General features: G+C 40.1%; 1 protein-coding gene across 2 annotated transcripts in view; it reads left to right on the top strand.

Annotated features, from left to right (window-relative positions):
• rnf152 (ring finger protein 152) overlaps positions 1-19,354 on the top strand; it is a 58,631-nt gene that overhangs the window by 13,649 nt on the left and 25,628 nt on the right. The window contains exons 1-2 of one of the 2 annotated variants that reach the window (XM_086306759.1): positions 2,546-2,999; positions 13,175-13,205. The gene's annotated coding sequence lies outside the window, so the exon portion shown is untranslated. Of the gene's footprint in view, positions 1-2,545; positions 3,000-13,174; positions 13,206-19,354 lie in introns of those variants that run through there. The other variant, XM_086306758.1, reaches the window with a different exon arrangement.

Genomic DNA, 19,354 nt, shown 5'->3' with positions numbered 1-19,354 from the left:
AGTTTCTCGGTCAAATGATAGCGATGGAGGCAGTTTCAGGCTTCACAGCGAAACTTTGCCTGCTAACGGTGACATCACCATGTGTGATGTCACTACATCCATCTTTTATGTACAGCTGGGGCCTCAAACTCTACTCCTCCCCCTTAAATTTACTTGAGTACAGTTAGGGGTTGCCACATAAGCATGCAGTCAGGTTCTATAGTCTTACTAATGACCTATTAATTTTATTCAGGTGTGTTGCAACAAGGACACATGGAAATGTTTAGGACACAGCCCTCGAGGACTGGAGTTTGAGACCTCTGGTGTACAGTATGTGGTCTCACGCAAGATTTAAAGCCAGCACACATAATATTATACCACACAGTATTTTTCTGCACTTCTTTTTATATTATTGAGGTACATACCAGCCCATGAGTTTTGTGTACCGCTGTTGAATTTTATTCAAACTAGATGTCATGCATTTCAAAGTAACAGCAGCAAAAAATGCAGAACTTCTTCTTTTTTTTTGGTAGTTGTTTTCTCCTTTTTGCCCTTTTTACATTTAAATGCAAAGTATCCACATGTTCTTTGCAGAGCAGTCATTGTAGTGCTAAAAAAAGAGCGAAGGGCTAAAAGCAAGATACCATCGCAAGGGTTGAACTGATGTCAATAAGGTGTTAATAAATGCGTAATTAAGTTTTTAAGTGTGCAAAGCTCACTTTGCGGTGGTAATTGTTAATGGACTGAATTGAGGAGCTTTAATAAAACAAGGGTGTGTTGTGCAATTTGTGAAATGATCCAGATATGATTGATGGGCTGGACTGTAAATGGTCGATTTACGGTGAAAGACGTATGTCCTGAATGCTGGGATTTGCATGATGAGATGGCGTCGGGATTTCAATGTCTGAGGCAGATGTTGGAGGATTGATGGATGTTTTGTATTGGAGACGTATGAGGCTGTGAAGCATTGTTGAGCTGTGAAAAATCTGGAGCGCACAACTCTCCACTGTGCAGCGAGTGATGTATCGAGAGCTGGCAAGACGCCCCTGGGAGTCGTTCATTGGGCAGTTCAGGCGACGTGACTCTACGCTAGGGCTGCCACAAACGATTATTTTGATAGTCGACTAGTCACCGATTATTTATGCGATTAGTCGACTAATCAGATCATCATCCACTGGACGTAAAACTACAGCTTATTGCACCAGCAGCATCTGCTCTTATATAACTATCATTAGCTTACAGCTTTAAGCTTTTAAGGTGCTAACTAAAAATAAAGACAAGATGATAGTTTATTCAATTTTAATGAAATTTGCAGATTGTTTTGGTAAAGTTTAATAAACTCCTTGCTATCTAAAATATAACAGGACACCGGAGTATATTCTCCAGCATCTCACACTTCTGATAATCAGCTGTCTGCTTGACGTTTATTCAGCTGTGTAAACTATAACTTTAATCTCAGCCAAACCGATTTACTCAGGAACAAATAAAATACTAAAAAAAAAAAAAAGCCAAACAACAACATTTTTAATTTATCTAAGTGACTCATATATATTTAACCTGAGTCGCGAAAGACGGCAGTGGGTTTGAAAACAATTTGCCGGGAGTCCGGTGTTCTCACGGCGCTAGTGACCTAGCCCCCGGCTAGCTATCGAGCTAGCGGGTAACAGACGTCTCCGAAAACGTCGGAGCGCTTTTGAAAATATGTGGTGTCCTGATAAACTGAGCCGATATTTCAGGTTTCCACAGCTACATTCTCGCCTGAAAATATGTTAAACGTTTATTTTGTGACCCAGAAAGAATAATAAGAGTAATATTAAAACTAACTAGCTACCGCCATTGTTGGAAACTAAGCTGGGCCGCGCTATGAATTCTGGGACACAGCTGCTTCTTCTTCTTCGGGGTTTAACGGCAGCTGGCATCCTTGTACATGCAGTGCTGCCATCTTCTGTTTCAGTCCGTTATTACACTCTTAAATCCTGCTATTATTCCTGCGTCTTTTGCGATCTTACAAAGCTTCAAACGACACGTCGACTATTAAATCAGTCGTCGACGATTTTGATAGTCGATGTAATCGTGACTAGTCGACAAATCGTGGCAGCCCTACTCTACGCCTCACCTTTTTGACCTTTTAATGAACTGCAACCAAAGGACTCGCGAGTTTATGCCCTGCTCGGCTCAGGTGTAACCACTGTTTGTCATGTGACCTGTTTTTCCATTTTTATTTAAAGCTTGACAGATTTCAACCATCCGTTCTCCGGTTGGGCTGAAGCCTCGGCTCGCTCGTCACGCAGCCGTGTGCTCAGCATCAGCTAGACACCTGACCCACTTTTCTTTTATTCCAACATCTGGGGCCGTCTGCCTCGATTTGACGCCTCGCGCATGCCTTCGTTATTCATTATGGGGACGTGACACAATCTGTGACAGCTGCTCTTCATGAAGGCATCATGAGAGAAGAAATATAAACAGCAGCAGCATATGGTGCCTTAAATGATGTTACAGATGCTCTAAAAAGATAAATAATAAACAAACAGAGGGTTTATTTTTTTCTCTTTATCTTTATCTCTTTGCACACACATCTTATTTGACTGGGGGACTGAATTAGAAAGCCATAACAGAAGCTAAAAATTAGGCTTCTGCAGTTGTTCTGTGTATTTTTTTTTTTATTTATTTATTTTTTTTCATATTCTGTGCCAGGTTCTGGCAAACTGAGGCCCGGGAGGTGAGTTGTTAATGTTGTTGTTATCCCGGGAAATGTGCTTTATTTTTTCAGGGTGACCTCTCCTTTTGAACCTTTTGGAGCTTTTTGGGGGACGTTCTGTGGAAATGGCTGCATGCTGTTTTGTGTCTGTAGGGTAGAGGAGTCACAACGCACTCCTGCCGTGATTGAGTTTTTTTTTTTTTTCCTCTTTCTTTTTTGTACGTAGGACAAAACCCCAAAAGGCATGCAGCTTGATGGTGCAAAGGGAGGAGGAAGAGAAGATAGGTGATAACGGAAAGTTTAGAAGAAGGGCACATAAAAGGTAGATGAGCAGCAGGGGCGTGCATTTGATTTTTAATTATGCTTGAGGCATCAGCCAAACTCTTTGGTCCTGGGTTCCATAGCTTTGAACCATTCCTTGTTACTAGGATACCTGGTACCATATTTTGGAAGTTACTTCAAAGTTAATGCCATGGTGACGAGCCTGCAGAGTAATAATCTGCTGTGTCTGTGAAGCTGAGAAAATATTCATACTAAACCTACAAAATATTTGACTTTAATAACCAGGTTTGAATTTAGTAAAATAAAAGTGTCTCGAGAGCTGTCATGATCAGTAGGATGGTCCGTAACAAAGGATAAGACTGATGCTGATAAACTGTGACTTCATGTGACAGCTCACCTGTCTAGCGTGAAGGAAAGTAACCTTCACAGTCTTGTTTAATGTTAGCTCCTGAGTGATTTTGCCCTCGATGTCCTCGTTCATCAGAATGCATAAATGCACGGATCTTTCTAACTTTAGAAACTCTTGTATCCTGCTGCTCTGTAAAAGCTGTAATGTTGATTTGTTGGCATGTTGTCAAGCCTGTATGCTAAATGTTTCACTCTCTTTGCAGCAAGCTTACCAATGTAAGGCTTAAGAAATGTTAATAGACAAAATGCTATAGATTAACTCAAAAATATAGAGGTGGTTGGCACAGTTTAAAAGTGATTTTTGGCATTAATTCAGATTATTTCATAAGAAAGGGTAAAATTGGGCATAATGAATACAAAGGCAACTGATGTAAGACAAAGTAGGAGACACTGTCCCTATTCCTGGAGACCTTGTGCATCGAAATCTTGCAAAACAAAAAAGTGCATATGTAAAATTACCATTGGATTTATTAAATGTGCACACTGGCCTAGGGGTGGGCAATATATCGTATCTACTAGATGTATTTGGGACTGCATGTAATTCATTGAGGGTTTTTTTTTTTTTTTTTTTTTTTTTTTTTTTTAAATCCCACATGTTGCGAAGGCATCACTACCTCCCCCCGCCTAATCGGAAAATGTTCTGCCTGCCACACGTGTTTACCAGATAAGGGGGGGGGGGGGGGGGGGGGGAAATGGCGACAACAGCCCTTTCAGACGAGCGAGGGAATGAGACTAACTGAAGAGGAGTCAGATGAGCTAGTTCCAAATAGAAACAGCACTGGATCAATAATCTGGCAGTGGTTTGGATTTCACAAGAAGAATGTTGAACAAAATGTAATAATTTTCAAGAAATGCCATAAAACTATTTTTGTTAAAGGTAAGAGTACCATGAATTTATTCTACCACCTGAAAAGTCATCCACTGCAAAATGAAGAATGCTTTAAACTCCGCTTTAAGCTCCTGCTTTAAACTTCCCACACACCAAAGAAAATGTCAAATGTTTTTATTTTGAATTATTCTATTTTGTCTCTTAAATTCTTACTTGGTGTACTTTTTGTTGCTTTAAACATTTTTTTGTTAAATGTCTAGTGTTGACCACACAAAGAGATGCACTGTGACAATATTGTAATTTGAGAAAACCCCTGTGTGCAGCTGATGGTTACAAAATGGTTAAAATAAAACATTTAAACTCATTTTGATTTTTTTTTTTTTAATTCAAAGTAGGAAAAAATATTGAATTTTGGATTTGAATGAGGATGCCAGTGCAGTTTTGGGCATTATATGGTTGAGAATAACATTTGTTTTTGGAGGTTATTTGAACATATCATGATATATATCGTGTATTGTGGAGAAAAAAAAATACACTGGCCTATTTTGCTCTTTAACCAACAGATTTCTATAATCTGCATACACTTTTCATACCATTTATACACTGATACAACCCCATTTCCAAGCAGAGAAAGTGGTGACAGTGTTGTAAGAAAGTAGTTTGGACATCAAAGTTGATTTTAAAAAAAGACTAATAGACAACAGCAGGTATTTTACTGCCCATGAAAACAGGAGAAAAAAATCGACAAGTCAACTAATCTCCACGAAATGGCTAAAATTGAGCTCAGCTACTAGATGAAAGATTGACTGTACAAATATTGTGTATTTTTCTGAGCCCTTTGAAACCATCAGTCACATTCTTTAATAATCAGATCAAGTTGCTAAAATGTGTTGCACTTTCTGCCGTAGGTGGCATTGCAAACACACTGTCCTAGATCAGTTTGCAGAGTGTGGCTAACGTTCTATTGCTCCACATAGACATTGTTCCAACTGAGTGTTTAAATATCAGTAAAAATCTGATTCCATCATTTTAGTACTGCAGATCCTTGCTGGTTCATGCTTCTGCTATGTTTATTTTCCAACTCGCTGTCAATTTCCTCTCACAGAAAGATGGAGGGGAGCTTGTTTCTGTTGGATATCCCTCTGTTAGTCGCCAATGGCATTATAAAAACTTAGAAGCAACAGTTTACTGGTGTAAAACATCCATTAAATATGAATATCTAGCTGACTAGTATTTAGCAATATTTAATCATCTAGTTGACTAGCGAGCTTTAAAACAAAAAGCAGCCATGTTTACATGGAAACGAGTAACCAGATCAAAAGCCTGACCAAAAAAAAAGCTTAATGTAAACACACTAGTTGGAAGATACTGACCTGATCACACTTGTTTGGAGCGAAATTTCTGTCTGATTAAGGCAGGTGGTTTATACAAATCATTAATTAGATTGGATGTAAAGACGCCTTTGTATGTTTGATGTGAAATTATTGTGGTTTTTCTGGGAAGTTAGACATTTGTATTGTACAATCACACATGTAATTTTATTGTATTGTAACTATTTGATGTGTCTTCTGGGTCTAAAAGGTTAGGGCAATCCAGAAGAGCCATAAATCTGCTTTCTTTCTAATGACTAGCAGGTGCAGCCACTGCAAAAGGTTATTTTGGTTTACAGAAATCTTGGGGAAAAATGGTCCTTGGGCTCCACTGATCCCTGGCCTCAGTAAACGCCAAAGCAACGTGATGTTCATGTTTTTAAAGCGGGATATGCTTTGCCATGTTACAGACAGGCTGTCAGCCTACGAGTGTCTAGTGTCCTTGGTTTCTCAGTCAGATCTATCAAACATGTTCAGATTGATGCTTTACAGCTGGATTTGCCAAGTGATGTGTGATATTGGGATAAAATATTTCATGATTCAAAATTTCATGTTAAAATTTGTTTTCATTGGAGGTTTTTTATTTTATTTTTTATTTTTAAATCCACCATGTATGAGTGACTGAGCTTTGCGCCAGATGATGCCAGTCAGCCTTCCCTTCCATCCTTCATCATTAGTCCACTGCTCCACATTTTGAGTCAAGTCTTTCTATGCTGCAGCTATTTAACGGTAATAAAGATGTACTGTCTTTGGATTCCCCAGTGCTCACTCTGTTCAGCTCTGCCAGTGAACCTGTCCTCGTAGCCAGATTTATATGCTTGACAGCCATTCCTCGGATCATTGTTGGACATAAAACAAGCCATGGTTGGAGGTGGAGAGGATGTTCAAATGAATAACTTTTATTTCTTTTCTTTCATTTTCACCCAGAAAGGAGTCATTCCTGAGATTAGATGTCACACATGTGATTGGTTTTGGTATTAATAGACTAGTCTGTCATATATGCTGATATTATGTACTGCTTTTTATGCAGTCCACAACAGGAAGGGAACATTTATGAGAATTTCACACATGCTCTCCAGAAGACGACTAGCAAAGCAGTGAAAACCAGGGAGTCTGCAGCAGCATTCCTACACCGTCTTTTACTCCATCTCGCAAAAATCATCTACCTGGCCTCTAATGTGTCTTTACTGCTGCCAGGAAGCACTACAGTGACTTTAATCCCTCTTTTCCTTTTTTTCCCTCTACCTGTTTTTAAGTCTGAGTCAGCGCTCAAACAGAATGACAAACTGGGCCCAGCCGCCTTCCCTTCTGCTGCATTAGACGTCTCAGTGGCTGTGGATCACGATGGTGGGTGGCGAGGCTTTGCCCAGCACCTTGCCGATGGGGAGGTTGATGGTTGCATGTGGAGCAGCATGAAATGACCCTTTTGATGCACACACTTTATAATAATAATAATGGATTAGATTTATATAGTGCTTTTCAAGGCACCCAAAGCGCTTTACAATGCCACTATGCCACTTTAAACACACACAAACATAGAGCTTAGTGTGGCTGTGGGTCAAGATGTTATAGTTTTCTTGTTTTATACATTTAAATATGCAGGTTTTAGTTGATTAAAAGCAAAATCCTGAAGCGTTGTTTTGATTCAAAGATTTTTGCAGATGTGTACAGAATACGTTCATTTTTATGAACATGTTAAGATCGCAATCAATTAAATAGACAAGTATGCATTTTTGGAAGTCTTTAACGTTGACTGCTTAAGGTGGTAGAAAAGGTCCTTTTAAGGGTTTTGGTGGCTATTGTAGGGCTGTGCGATATGACAAAAATCCCATATACCAATATAAGACATATACATAGCCCCTCCTTTAGGAATAAGGTCCTCGATTTGTTTTGACTGGTCTTTCTGTCTCAACAGGGTCTCAACAGGATCTTCAGCTTTATTGTGAAAGGTTTATGTGGAAAATAAATAAGCGGAGGCGGAGCCACACACTGGGTTTAACTTCATTGTTGCTAACGACAAAGCGTAAAAACAGCCGTTTGTCCGTCCGTAGTGTAGTTATTTTAAATATAAGAGAAAGGGGGAACTTTAAGAAATTAACATAGCTACTACAGTGACCGTCAAAGCGATGAAAAAATATAGCTGTAAACAGTTTATTTTGCGACACCATGAAAGAAACAAACGGTCAACGTCTTTATATCGTCATCCGATATATATATCGTTATATCGAACAGCTCTGGGCAATTGGTAAAAAAAAGAAAGAAAGTTGTTGTTGTTTTTTTAACATATGAATGCTATGCTTGTAGGTTTTGCATGTTATTTTTTTCTCAAAGATGATTTTCTGTTTTGTAAATCTATACACTCACCAACCACCTCATTAGGTGCATCTCGCTAGTACCTTGTTGGACTTCCCTTTTGCCTTGAGTGCTGCCTTAAATCTTCACAGGATAGATTGAACAAGTTGCTGGAAACGTTCCTTGGAGGTTTTGATACATGATAGCGTCACACAGTCACGCACGATGAAGCTCTCCCATTGCACCACATTCCAAAGCTGCTCTATTGGATTGAGATCTGGTAACTGTGGAGGCCATTTGAGAACAGTGAACTCATTGTCATGTTCAAGAAACCAGTTTAAGATGATCTGCTCACAAATCACTGATTAAGTTATCTATGTTGGTGTTATTTTGAGCTTAATAAGGACACATCAGCTGGAAGTGGTATATTATTTATTTAGGTTCCCATCAAGGAAAAACTCTGCCAGCGTGAAACGACTTAATCAAAGGCTCGTTAATGAATTTCCCTGAATCTTTCTAAAGGTCATGCTGGTGATCTGCAGCTGTGTGTGGCTCACAGCAGGTTTGAAAGACAGGATGACAAGTCATTTAAAGAGCAGGAAAGAGTGGCTAAACATGATTGACCAGCTGCTTTGAAGGCAGTGGATCTATATTGTGGTCTTTTTTTGTGTACAGCTTTTAAACATTCAGACAGTGTTGCTCTTGCTGCTGTGAGAGATGCGTATCATTTGCGCTTTCTCGGAAACATCATGGTTTATTTGCTGCAAGTCTTTGATGAGCTGTAATAAATTATTTATTTATTTTTAACAGACAAATTGAACATTGTGTTTGAAGCGCACTTCAAATCCAGATCAAATCCAACTGGAGCCCATCAGTGGCTTTTAGGTAAAAAGGAAAAAAGTACTCCTACTATGCATATATTATTTTAAAAGCCTGTTGTATTGGAAGTAAACCAAATAATGAAAGCAGGCATGTCAAACGCATCAGGTGTCTCTTCTCTTTCGGCTCCAAACCCTCATTTGTCTTTGCCTTAATGGGACAGCCGATTGTTTTCCTCCTTGTGAGCATGTTTCCACACAATTTGAATTAATTGGATTGTAAATTGATCCTACTTTGGAGCCAAAACCCTGGAAGCCGTAGCTTTGGCTGCGTACAACGGTTTAATCTGAATACTAAATGTTATTAAAAGCCTCCCCTGCTTCGCCCGTGTAGGACAGTGTGTACCTGGTAATGAGAAAAAAGCCCAGAGGGCTTATTGCATTCATTGTGCAACAGCATGGTATAATTCAGTAATTGATTGCCTTAGTGCCTGCATGTTGCCGTAATGTTTTCAAGATAAACACTATGACGTAGTTCCCATTAAATGGCTCTTTTGGCTCATGCTAACTTTGCATTTACCACCTCTGCTTGGAAGTATCCCCAGACGGTGACCTCTTATGCAGGCAGCAAAATGGCCATCCCAGGCAGCTAATATATGTATTTACTTTGGATCTGTCAGAATGGCAAATATACACAAGGAATCATGTAAAAACCAGCTTTCTAGAAAGATAGTTTTTGGAACCTTTTTGTGACAACCAATTCAGAGGCATGTGGTACCTTTTACAGAAAGGCAATGAGAGCTAAGAAACACAGATAACTTTATTTAAAAAGAAAAAAAACAACAACCATGTTAAGTTAAACTTTGTACATTTTGGCCAACCAAGTGGTTTCACAGCTGCTAATCAAACAATTATAACAAGTTATTAAGTTGGTTACGTCATACAAGTTGGCCGAGGTGGTCAGTGAGAGAATGCTCATTTGTTACAACGATAAATGAAAGCAGTTGTTTACTTGCCAATGCTAGCTTTGTTTCACACAAAGCACAGAAGGTAACTGATCTGAGAGCAGTGAAAGCAGAGCCAGCAGTGGCTTAGCTAGCATGCTAATCTCCGACAGTCTCCCGTCACAGACCAGAGGTTTATCCACACTTCACATGTGCAATCAAGCTTTTATTAATAGGAGATGGAGACAGACAAGTCCATGAGATTTTAGTAGTTCTGTAATCAAGTTTGCTTCCAGAGACAATATCCAACTGCAATCACAAGATGGCAGAGATCTAAAGGATAGATGCGATGAGGGATGAGAGAAGCTTTATGACAGAATACTGTTTGAGATGAAAGAAGATTTCTTTCACTTAATTTAGGCCTATTTATTTAGAGTCCACTGCACAAGCACTTCCTGCCTTGCTTGCTCTGATAGAATGTCAACGTTCAAATCTTTATAACACAGGTGGAGTTTGCAAAGTTAGCATAATCAGTGAAGTTATAATCGCACAATATTGAAAAATCTCGGTTGAAATAAAGTTGCAATATACTTAAAACAGAGAATTTGGTGCTTTACTTTCTTTCTTTTTATTGGTTAAATCAGCATTGTGTAAAACAGACTGTAATATATGGATGTCCACATCTCTACACCACACATCAGTTAAACATGTTTTGCAGTTTCAATGCTGCCATGTACATATCTCCTAGTTAGCTAAGCAACAGATGCATAAAATACTAGAATTGCAGCCAAAAACGGCCTCCAGTGGAATCACAGGTAGTATAAAAAGAGGGATGTTACCACTTCTTGATGAGAGGTGATTAGATAAGGAGTATATCCTGGTGACTGACACCATGGACTTGACTGACCTAGGGGTTGAGGACCATTTTCTCACAAACATCTATAGGGCCGAAGTCCTTTTACAACCACAGTTATTGGCCCCTGGTAGCTTCACTTTAAAGACCTTTATACTATCTGTGGTCGGGAGACTAGTCATTGAAAGCAGCCAAGCAACAACTCCAGTATTGAAATGGATAAGCTATTAAAAACAAACCAAAAAACAACAACTCTATAGAGTTGTCCTAAAAAGAGAAGATAAAATAAGAGACATTTATAGTGTTTTTCACTGTATCAATCTCTGTATTTACGACGATGTTTGTGCAAGTTTTCCCATGAATTAAGGAGGACATAAGGTACAGACACACAAATATTCATACATACATATACTACAATGATGATTATGATATGACTATATGGAAGTAGAATAACTTGTCTACTAATCAGAAGGTTATTTGTTCGATCTCCCTCCAGTCTCCATGCCAATAATTCTTGGGCAAGAAATCAACCCCAAGCTGAATGTTTGTAAATGTTAGATAAAAAGAACTTAAACATAGAAAAAAAGTGCTTGGATGAATGGATGAATGTGGCATGTTGTACAAAGTTCTTTGAGTGCTCAGGTAGAGTCGAAAAGCGCTACATAACAACATGTCCACTTAACCATTATAGTAGGATGTACTGTTTTTAAAGCTAGGCAGTCACCTGAGACTATTATGAAGGTGCCACATGTTTTATATTAACATCCCTTAAAGACCTTATTATCCTTGGTGAGCAGGTTTTTCCTGTGTACACTATACATGTACTTATTAATATTCTGCTCCCAGTAGTAAGAGCTCAGTGTGATGTTTGCATTATATGAGGAGCTCATTGACCTTAATTTGCATGCATCCTTTGATTGATGGTATTTACCTGCCTTTTTATGAATGGCCTTTTTATAGCTGGTGCTCTCCATGAGAACATGGATGAAGTGTGGACTGAAAGATGAACGATTCCCCCCCCCCCCCCCCCCTTTCTGTCTTGCACTTTTCTTAAGATCACATTTAGCTGTATTTATAAAAAAAAACAAAAACAAAAAACAATGAGAAAAAGGACTTAAATGTGTCTGGTCTGCTTTAGCTCATTTTCCATTCCCTCTAAACCTTGTGTTTGTTCACTTTTGAAAGCTCTCTTTCCAAGAGAGTGAAGTTCTTCTATCAAAAACACATTTCATTTCATTTTAAACCCCTCCCCTCACAGACACACACGTGGCATCTTATTTTGCTCCACCGGTGGCAGAATTTTAATTCTCTCCTTGCAAAACCTCTTCGCCTATTGTGCTTCACTATTCAGAGTACAGCGCTGCTTCTTCTCATCTCGCCAGCTCTGCTTACACAGCCAAAGCTCGAAGGAGCGAAAGACGCTCCCCACAATGTAGATGACAGGATAAAGGGAGAAGGAGACGGAGAATGAATGAGGAAGGGGAGCGAAAAGAATGGAGAGAGTGATAGAACGCGAAGCGAAAAGGCCAGGGAGGGAGGAGAAGCCATGTCTCCTTTGTCTTGACATTTCTCTGCGTCTCTCCTCTGGGAATGAACACCTCGATATAAATGTTCCACACATAAGCTTGAGTGGGATAGGAGGAAGAGGAGGAGGGCTTGTTTGATGTGCATTAGTTATTACAGAGTCTGCGTATAATTTGGTTTGGGGTTGATGTAATTAAAGGGTTCGGGCCTCAGCAGTTTTCCTCAGACTAATTTGTTTAGGAAGTGCTGATTCCCCCACCGGCCGCCGGTGACGATAGAGTGACTCTGCTGCAGCTGTTGCTGGTGGTCATGGCAACAGGAGGGCCCACAGGTGTCCATATTGATATCTCTGTCGAGCTAGCTGCTTCCTCAGCGGGACTGCATTCACATTCAGCACTTTGCAGCTGGTGCTGTTAATCCACACAGTGGCTGGAAAGGACATCCACCTGCTAAATTCTCTAAGAGATGAGGTGGTATTTGGAGGGCGGTACTCATTTACACCTGGGAAAAGGTTATATCCCACTAATAAAATTATATTAACTGCTTATAAAAACTAAAAAGAAATCATGCTAATTAGTGAGCCTTAAGCCTGAATTGCTTTCCAGACGGTTAGCCGTGTACCTCCTGAACAAGCAGCAGCAATTAGACCTGAACCTACCAGAAATTTCAGTTCCTCTAGTGGCCACCTGAGGCTGGCCCCAAAAGTGAGTGAATCCCCAGAGACTCCCAGGTTAAAATTTGGACATTTAGACAAAGCATGTTACAAAAAACTGTTTTTCGATAGTTTCCCTTTTCATGATCACTCTGATCTTGATGCTGGAGGTAGGGACGTGGTGTATTTGACTGACTGGTATCTGCCAGCTCACTAATCTGTGGACCTCTTTTAATGGATTGACTGATTTTGTGGTTGGTTTGTGTGATACACACCATCCTAAATGTTTGTGCTTCAGTTTTGATGTGTGAAATTCTCATATTTTATTGGTCTGTTACTTAGCAGTAATTTGCAGGTTTCCCTGTCTGTTCTTTGTACCTGTGCAATTCATAGTAATTTACCTTCTCACACAAAGGGTGACAGCCTGGTGGCTATGTTGTCTTTTATATACAGTTTATGCTCCTGAAGCAGATTATATAAAAAAATGACACTAAGATGAATTTTTTTTGTTTCTTTGTTTTTCAGACAAAATAAACACAGGACTCTGACGACGCTGGTGAGTGAAGTTTATTTAAGTAGAATTAGATTTGTGCCCTTGTGTTTTTAACTTTTAGTAATTGTTAATGAACATTTTGCATTTCAGATGTGAACTTATGATGTGTGAAATGCAGCATGCTAAAAAAAATTTGAGAAACAGGGATGATTTCTGCTTATTTCATAGTAACCTTTAGGTTCTATTAATTTCACTGGACTACTTTTTATATTAAAAAGTATTTTATTTTATTCCCAATTCTTTCATTGACTTTCAGTGATGGTTCCCATTAGTTTTACAAGTGTACCTTTGGTTTTCATTATTATCTTTTTCTTGATGCATGCTCAATCATCCAGGTAAGTAAATCCTAAAACGTTGATTTTGTTCATTGGGGCATTTTCAGTGGAAGAAACGTTTTGTCGCTCATCCAAGTGACTTCTTCAGTTTCAGCTGACTGCAGGTTTCCCCAAGCTTATAAACAGTACATTTGCAGAATGACTGAAACCAGCCCAATTAAAGAACAAAGGGCTGTGAGGTCAGTTTTTTTGATCATTAATATGGAAATTGTCCACTCAATTAATCACTGGCCATGAGGACCATTCACAGAGAGTTGGGGAATTGTGATGGCGATACTCAAAATAAACAAATAATAAATAAAATAAAAACATTTATTCACTGCGAAAAAGAATAAAAAAAAATCTCAATTTTGGTTTCATTATAACACTTTAAGTTTAATAAACAGGCAAGTTGCACTGAGATGATGCAACGCTTGCAGAGACATGGACATTGCATAGACTTGTCTGAATAACAAGTGCTGAATTTTGTAATATAATCTGCCATGCTGCAAGCATGACACACCCACAGAGTAAAGGCAGGAGGGCCACCCCAAAGTAGATTTCCAAAGAGTCTGAGGGAGGGAGATTTGAAGAAACAGGAGACAGGAAAACTGCTCGTTTCTGACAGCAGATGAGATGAGCTGCACAAAGAGCTAAAAGTTCACTTTTAAAAAGAGTTCTTATCCAATATTGTGTCAATATGTTATGTACAAACTGCATGCTGGTACCTGATATGATTGCAAAAATGACTGATTGCACAAAAAGCTAATTTGCCTTTTTGTGTTGTTTTTCTGTGGAAAAATCTAACGAGCTAATCAGCCTTAATCACAAAATGAGGCTGATGAGATGTGTCATTCATTTTTTTGTTAACTACAACAACATGGGTTCCCTCCAAATAAAAATCTGGCACGTGTTACAGTACAAACACATTCTTGCTTGCAGGAAAGGATGAGTTGGATTTGAGAAGTTGTGAGTGCTGGCAGGGTTTTGGGTTTGTGCGAGCATCACGCTTGTGGTTTTCTTTGATTTAAAGCCTCACAGTCTGGCGGGGACAGCTAAAGTAAGCGTGCTGTGTTCACGTGCACTTGATGTCACCTTGCAGGATTTCTCTGGGCATTAAAGTTGACTCATACTGGAGTCTGGAGCTGCGGGCATGTGAAGTTCAGCTACAGAGATCATGATGAGTCTCAATTCAGCCTGAAATGAAAGTGCAACTTTTTGAGACGTGAACTCAGTTTCTCTGTGAAAGCATCTTCATACTCATGCAACTACATGATTCTTACTAGACACTGGTTATATCTTAAAATTGCTGCCATTATTTCTTATAATTTTACCATTTTGCAGTAATAAGTTCTTCAGTTCTGCTATGGCAGACTGCAGCTTTTGGGATTGGTTTTCTCTGCGAGGTATTTGATGAAAGCAAAGCTTTGCCTACATCTCGAGGCCTAAACTCGGCAGGTTGAGAACCGATCCTGCTGCTCTGCTTCCTGCCGATGATAATCTGTCCACTCCTCGGGTGGCCTGAATGAAAGCAGGAGCCGGCTGACAGATCAAACAAACCACCTCCTTGCTTTCCTGCTTGATTTTCTGGGAAAATAAATGGTTTTCAGCTTTTCTGACAAAGAAAATCACAGGTGGAAAACAGTTGCTAACTATGTGCAGGTGGAGTATCATTTTGTGAGCTGCAGGTCTGATAATCACTGAATCTGTAAGTGGTACTGATAAATTCTCAAGTCCTCTCAGGAAATATTTAGATGGACTTGCTGTTTTTGAAATCCTGGAGGCATCCCCGGATGTCCTTACGTGGCCTCCCCTGATTGTGTTTACTTCATGCTGGACCAGGCAGGTGTTTCATGTATAAATTATGCCCATTAGCTCTAACTAAATCGAACACAAAGAATAAAAGATGTTTCCAGCCTTCTCTAATTCAAATGGCTTTGTAGATTTACTCTGTTCAGTCATGCATTTAGTGAATCTCCTCTCAGTGCAGAGAAAGCTGGCTCACCCGTAATAATCTTTTGTTGGCCAACTGTGTTTTTAAGGCCACCAAGCTGCTAACCATGAGTGCACCATTAGTACTCATGGTTAATTCTCTTTTAATGCCATCTGGAGCAACCAGTTACACAGATTTCAGCTCATTCAGTTTGAGTTTCACAATTAAAGTATGGGAACACCAGGTGATAGAAAAACATCATTAATAATCCACAAGGATCCACTCCAGGAGAGTGGGGTTTAACTCCCAATGCTTATGCTTTCGTCTAATTTGTTGTTAGATTATTTTTGTGGTAAAGTGGACTTTGTTACAACGTTAATCACATTAATAGCTCTATTTTCCGAGATACCAGCTGACAAGTCCAAACTCATGGAATATACTGTGTGCCTGCAACCCTGAAAAGAAATGCAGTGTTTCCCGCACAAAGAGTTTTTCAAATTTAAATGTAACAATAATAAGTTGTGATAATCCTAAAAACCAACTACACCCCACGATTCAACAGCTGTTAGAACTACCTTCAACAGCTCTCTTAAGATCTTGTCACATCATTTAAACCAGCTTAATATCTGGCTTTGACGGGGTCATTGCAACACCTCAATTCTTGGTTGACTCAGTCACTGCAAAGTGTCCGGGTCCTGTGGCTGCAAAACGGGCCCAAATCATCACCCCTCAGCCACAGCGCTGACAGTTGGTGTGCAGTGTTTCAACTGACAGGATGTGGTTGGTGATGCTGTCCACTATCACCCAGCATCTTCACTCTGGTCTTGCCTGTCCAAAGGACATTGTTGAAGAAGTCTTTCTTTCTTACATGACTGTATTTTTGGCTGTGTGAAAAGAAATGCAGTGTTTCCTACACAGATTTTACATGGTATGACTCCACAGGTATATTTGGTGATGCATTTTCTTAGGAATTTTTTTTATTTTTATTTTTCCAAATTTTGATAACATGTTCCACAGTAGAGTTAAAAAGTTTAGTCGCTGCGAAACCAGCAAGCCTTTGCTGTTCGTCTATTTTGCTACTGTAAGGAGGACACACTGGAGATGCCATCAGCTGGCTCTCCAGTGAGTCTCGTGTCACATGGCTTGAGCCTTCACGGCCTGCTGCAACATGGTTGAAGTTTCAAATAATGAGGTAAGCCTATGTAGATGTAATCCCTAAAGCTTTGGCTTCACACAATTTTTTTTTATTTTATTTTTTACATTTTTTATATGATGTCAAGGACTGAATAGGATTTCTTTGGACTGTAAAGCATGCAAAGCTACTCTAGAGTCCAAGACGAATGAAAAATGAGCATAATAGGCCCCCATTTAAAACTTTTTTTTATGAATATAATTGTGTTGAAGTAGCTTCTTCACTCCAATCCTCTAATTGAACTGCATTAAAATGGCTTCACATATCTCTGTCCATGTATTGACACTTAAATGCTCTTTAATATTAAAGCACTGTAGCTTACAGTATAACATGCATGCTATGTTATATCATACTGCCATAAAAGTTGCTTTCAGATCATTTTTGTAGTGGAGTTCATATGAAGGGAATACGAAAGAATTCATGAGACTTTGTGCTTAACTGTGTGCGTGACAGCAAGTTAACATGGCTACGAATATGAGCTCCAGAAATATATATGACCCATATTCATGTCTTGTGGGACTGTCTTCACTCAGTTCATCCTCCGGTGATGTTTTCAAGCTTGATGTATGTCTTTCTTGCCGGCGTCTCATATCTCATTCGTGCTCGTTGTACTCTCTCTTTTTTTTTTTTTTTTATCCCCCCCCCCACATGCTGTCAGTGTGTCCCTTGGCCTGTTGATTGAAACATGCCCGCAGTCTGTCTGACGACATTCGATGCCAAGTGGCTGATTTATTTGCTCTGTAACACACCGATCCTCCTGCTGTGAAACCCCCCTCCACTCTGCTTCCATTTGAGGAATCTTGGAGTGGATGTGGTGCATTTCATCAGACATTGACTCTGTAAAACAGTTTTCCTCCTTCTCACTTCTGGCTGCTGAGCTGTCACTTGCTGAGATGACATTGTGCTCTTCATTGACTGCACCTTTGTGTGTTTGTCTGGTCCTTTGCAACGGTCTCATCGGATGTCATGGCCATTGATTAACTCGACAGGCCTCGTCAGAGCTTGTTATCCCGTCCATTTTCTTGCCAACTGCTCGAGTCATTAACATTTAGGTTACTGCGCAGAATGCCTCAGCAGGTGTTAATGTAGCTCATTTTCCTCACCAGCGTCCATCCACACCTGTGCTGCTGTCCGAGAACAGCGTGTGCTGTGCAAGTGTGATAAAGAAAAGCAGCACATCACAAACACTCTGAAGTCTGTGCATCTTACAAAGGACGAAATTAATGATTGAGTCACTTTCTGATGCTTTGTTAATCAGCTGATTGCATTTGGGTCGCAAATCCTCTTCAGTCAACTCTTAAAATAAACTAAATGACCAGCTGAAATCTGTCCATCCGTATGTCCATCCACTCAATCATCCTCCCACTCACCCATCCATCCACTCACTCATCCATCCATCCACTCACTCAACCTCCCACTCACCCATCTACCCACTCATCCACCAATCCATCCATTCATCCACCCAATCATCCATCTATCCGTCCGTCCGTCCGTCCATCCATCCATCCATCCATCCACTCAATCATCCATCTATTCGTCCGTCCGTCCGTCCATCCACTCACTCATCCACCTACTCACCCATCCATCCATCCATCCATCCACTCACCCATCTACCCACTCACCCACCCATCCATTCATTCATTCATTCATCCACCAATCCACCCATCCATCCACCAATTCGTCCGTTCATCCACTCACCCATCCGTTCATCCATCCACCCATCCATTCATCCATCCATCTAGTACTGATTTTCTGGGTTGTGGTCATGGCGGCAGTAGCTGGCAGAAAACTCCAGACCGCCCTCTCACCAACAGCTGCCTCCAGCTCGTCTACGGGAAAAACGTAATCTTTCTGGTTTGCCCTGGGTCTACCTCACAGCCTCTTCTTGCTCTATGCCAGGGAATACGCTGCTCATCCATCCATCACTACCCTATGACCACATAGATTGACCGGTAAATTGTCAGCAGCTCTCTTTACCACCGTTCCTGTAAACCATCCGTTTGTCAATCACCCACTCATGAACAAGACCCCGAGATACTTAAACTCCTCCACTTCTATTAGAACTACATTATCTACTACTGTATCAGACAAGGTCATGTCTGTTTTATACAGTTATTATATACTACACTGGGCTACAATTAAAATTACAAAATGCGCTTTAAATTTTGAACTGGGTCAAATTTTTCTGCACCCCCCCCCAAAAAGAGAGAATACGTAGGACAAATTAGAGGATCTCATCCAGGCTGGTTTGTGACTGTTTCTCTTTGGTGTAAGCCACTGCAATGATGTCACAGTGTATAGGAGAAAGTGGTGCACTCAAACACAGGGAAATCTTTGTACATAATATTTACATATCACCTGACGTCTGCAGGCTAAAGGACTGTTCTCCTGGCTTCTCTTACCATGGAGGTGTTTCTTTAATACAAGCTACATGTTGTTGACCACTACAGCCACAGCTCTCTCTGTCAGCTGCAGGTCTTTCTGGAAACCAATTGTTTCCCCAGGTTGTCCACTGCCAAGCCCGAGAATTGGCTTTACAAAAGGAGCTCTATGAGGCTGAACCAATTTCATCAGAGGCACCTTGAAAGCATGTGTGCACAGGTAGCCTTTCACATGTTTGGCCTCAGGAGACACCACTGAAGGTCAAGCGTGTCAGCTGTGAATGTGCAATATGTGTGTTTGTGTGTGTCTGTGTGTTTTGTGTTTGACATTT

The sequence above is a fragment of the Aulonocara sp. 'chitande type north' Nkhata Bay genome, linkage group LG9 (assembly GCF_057382095.1).
Source record: "Aulonocara sp. 'chitande type north' Nkhata Bay isolate Kocher_YH1m ecotype deep benthic linkage group LG9, A_spYH_male_GT1.1, whole genome shotgun sequence".
Taxonomy (NCBI): domain Eukaryota; kingdom Metazoa; phylum Chordata; class Actinopteri; order Cichliformes; family Cichlidae; genus Aulonocara; species Aulonocara sp. 'chitande type north' Nkhata Bay.
Note: the sequence above shows the minus strand (reverse complement) of the source record. Positions and strands in the feature narration are given on the sequence as shown.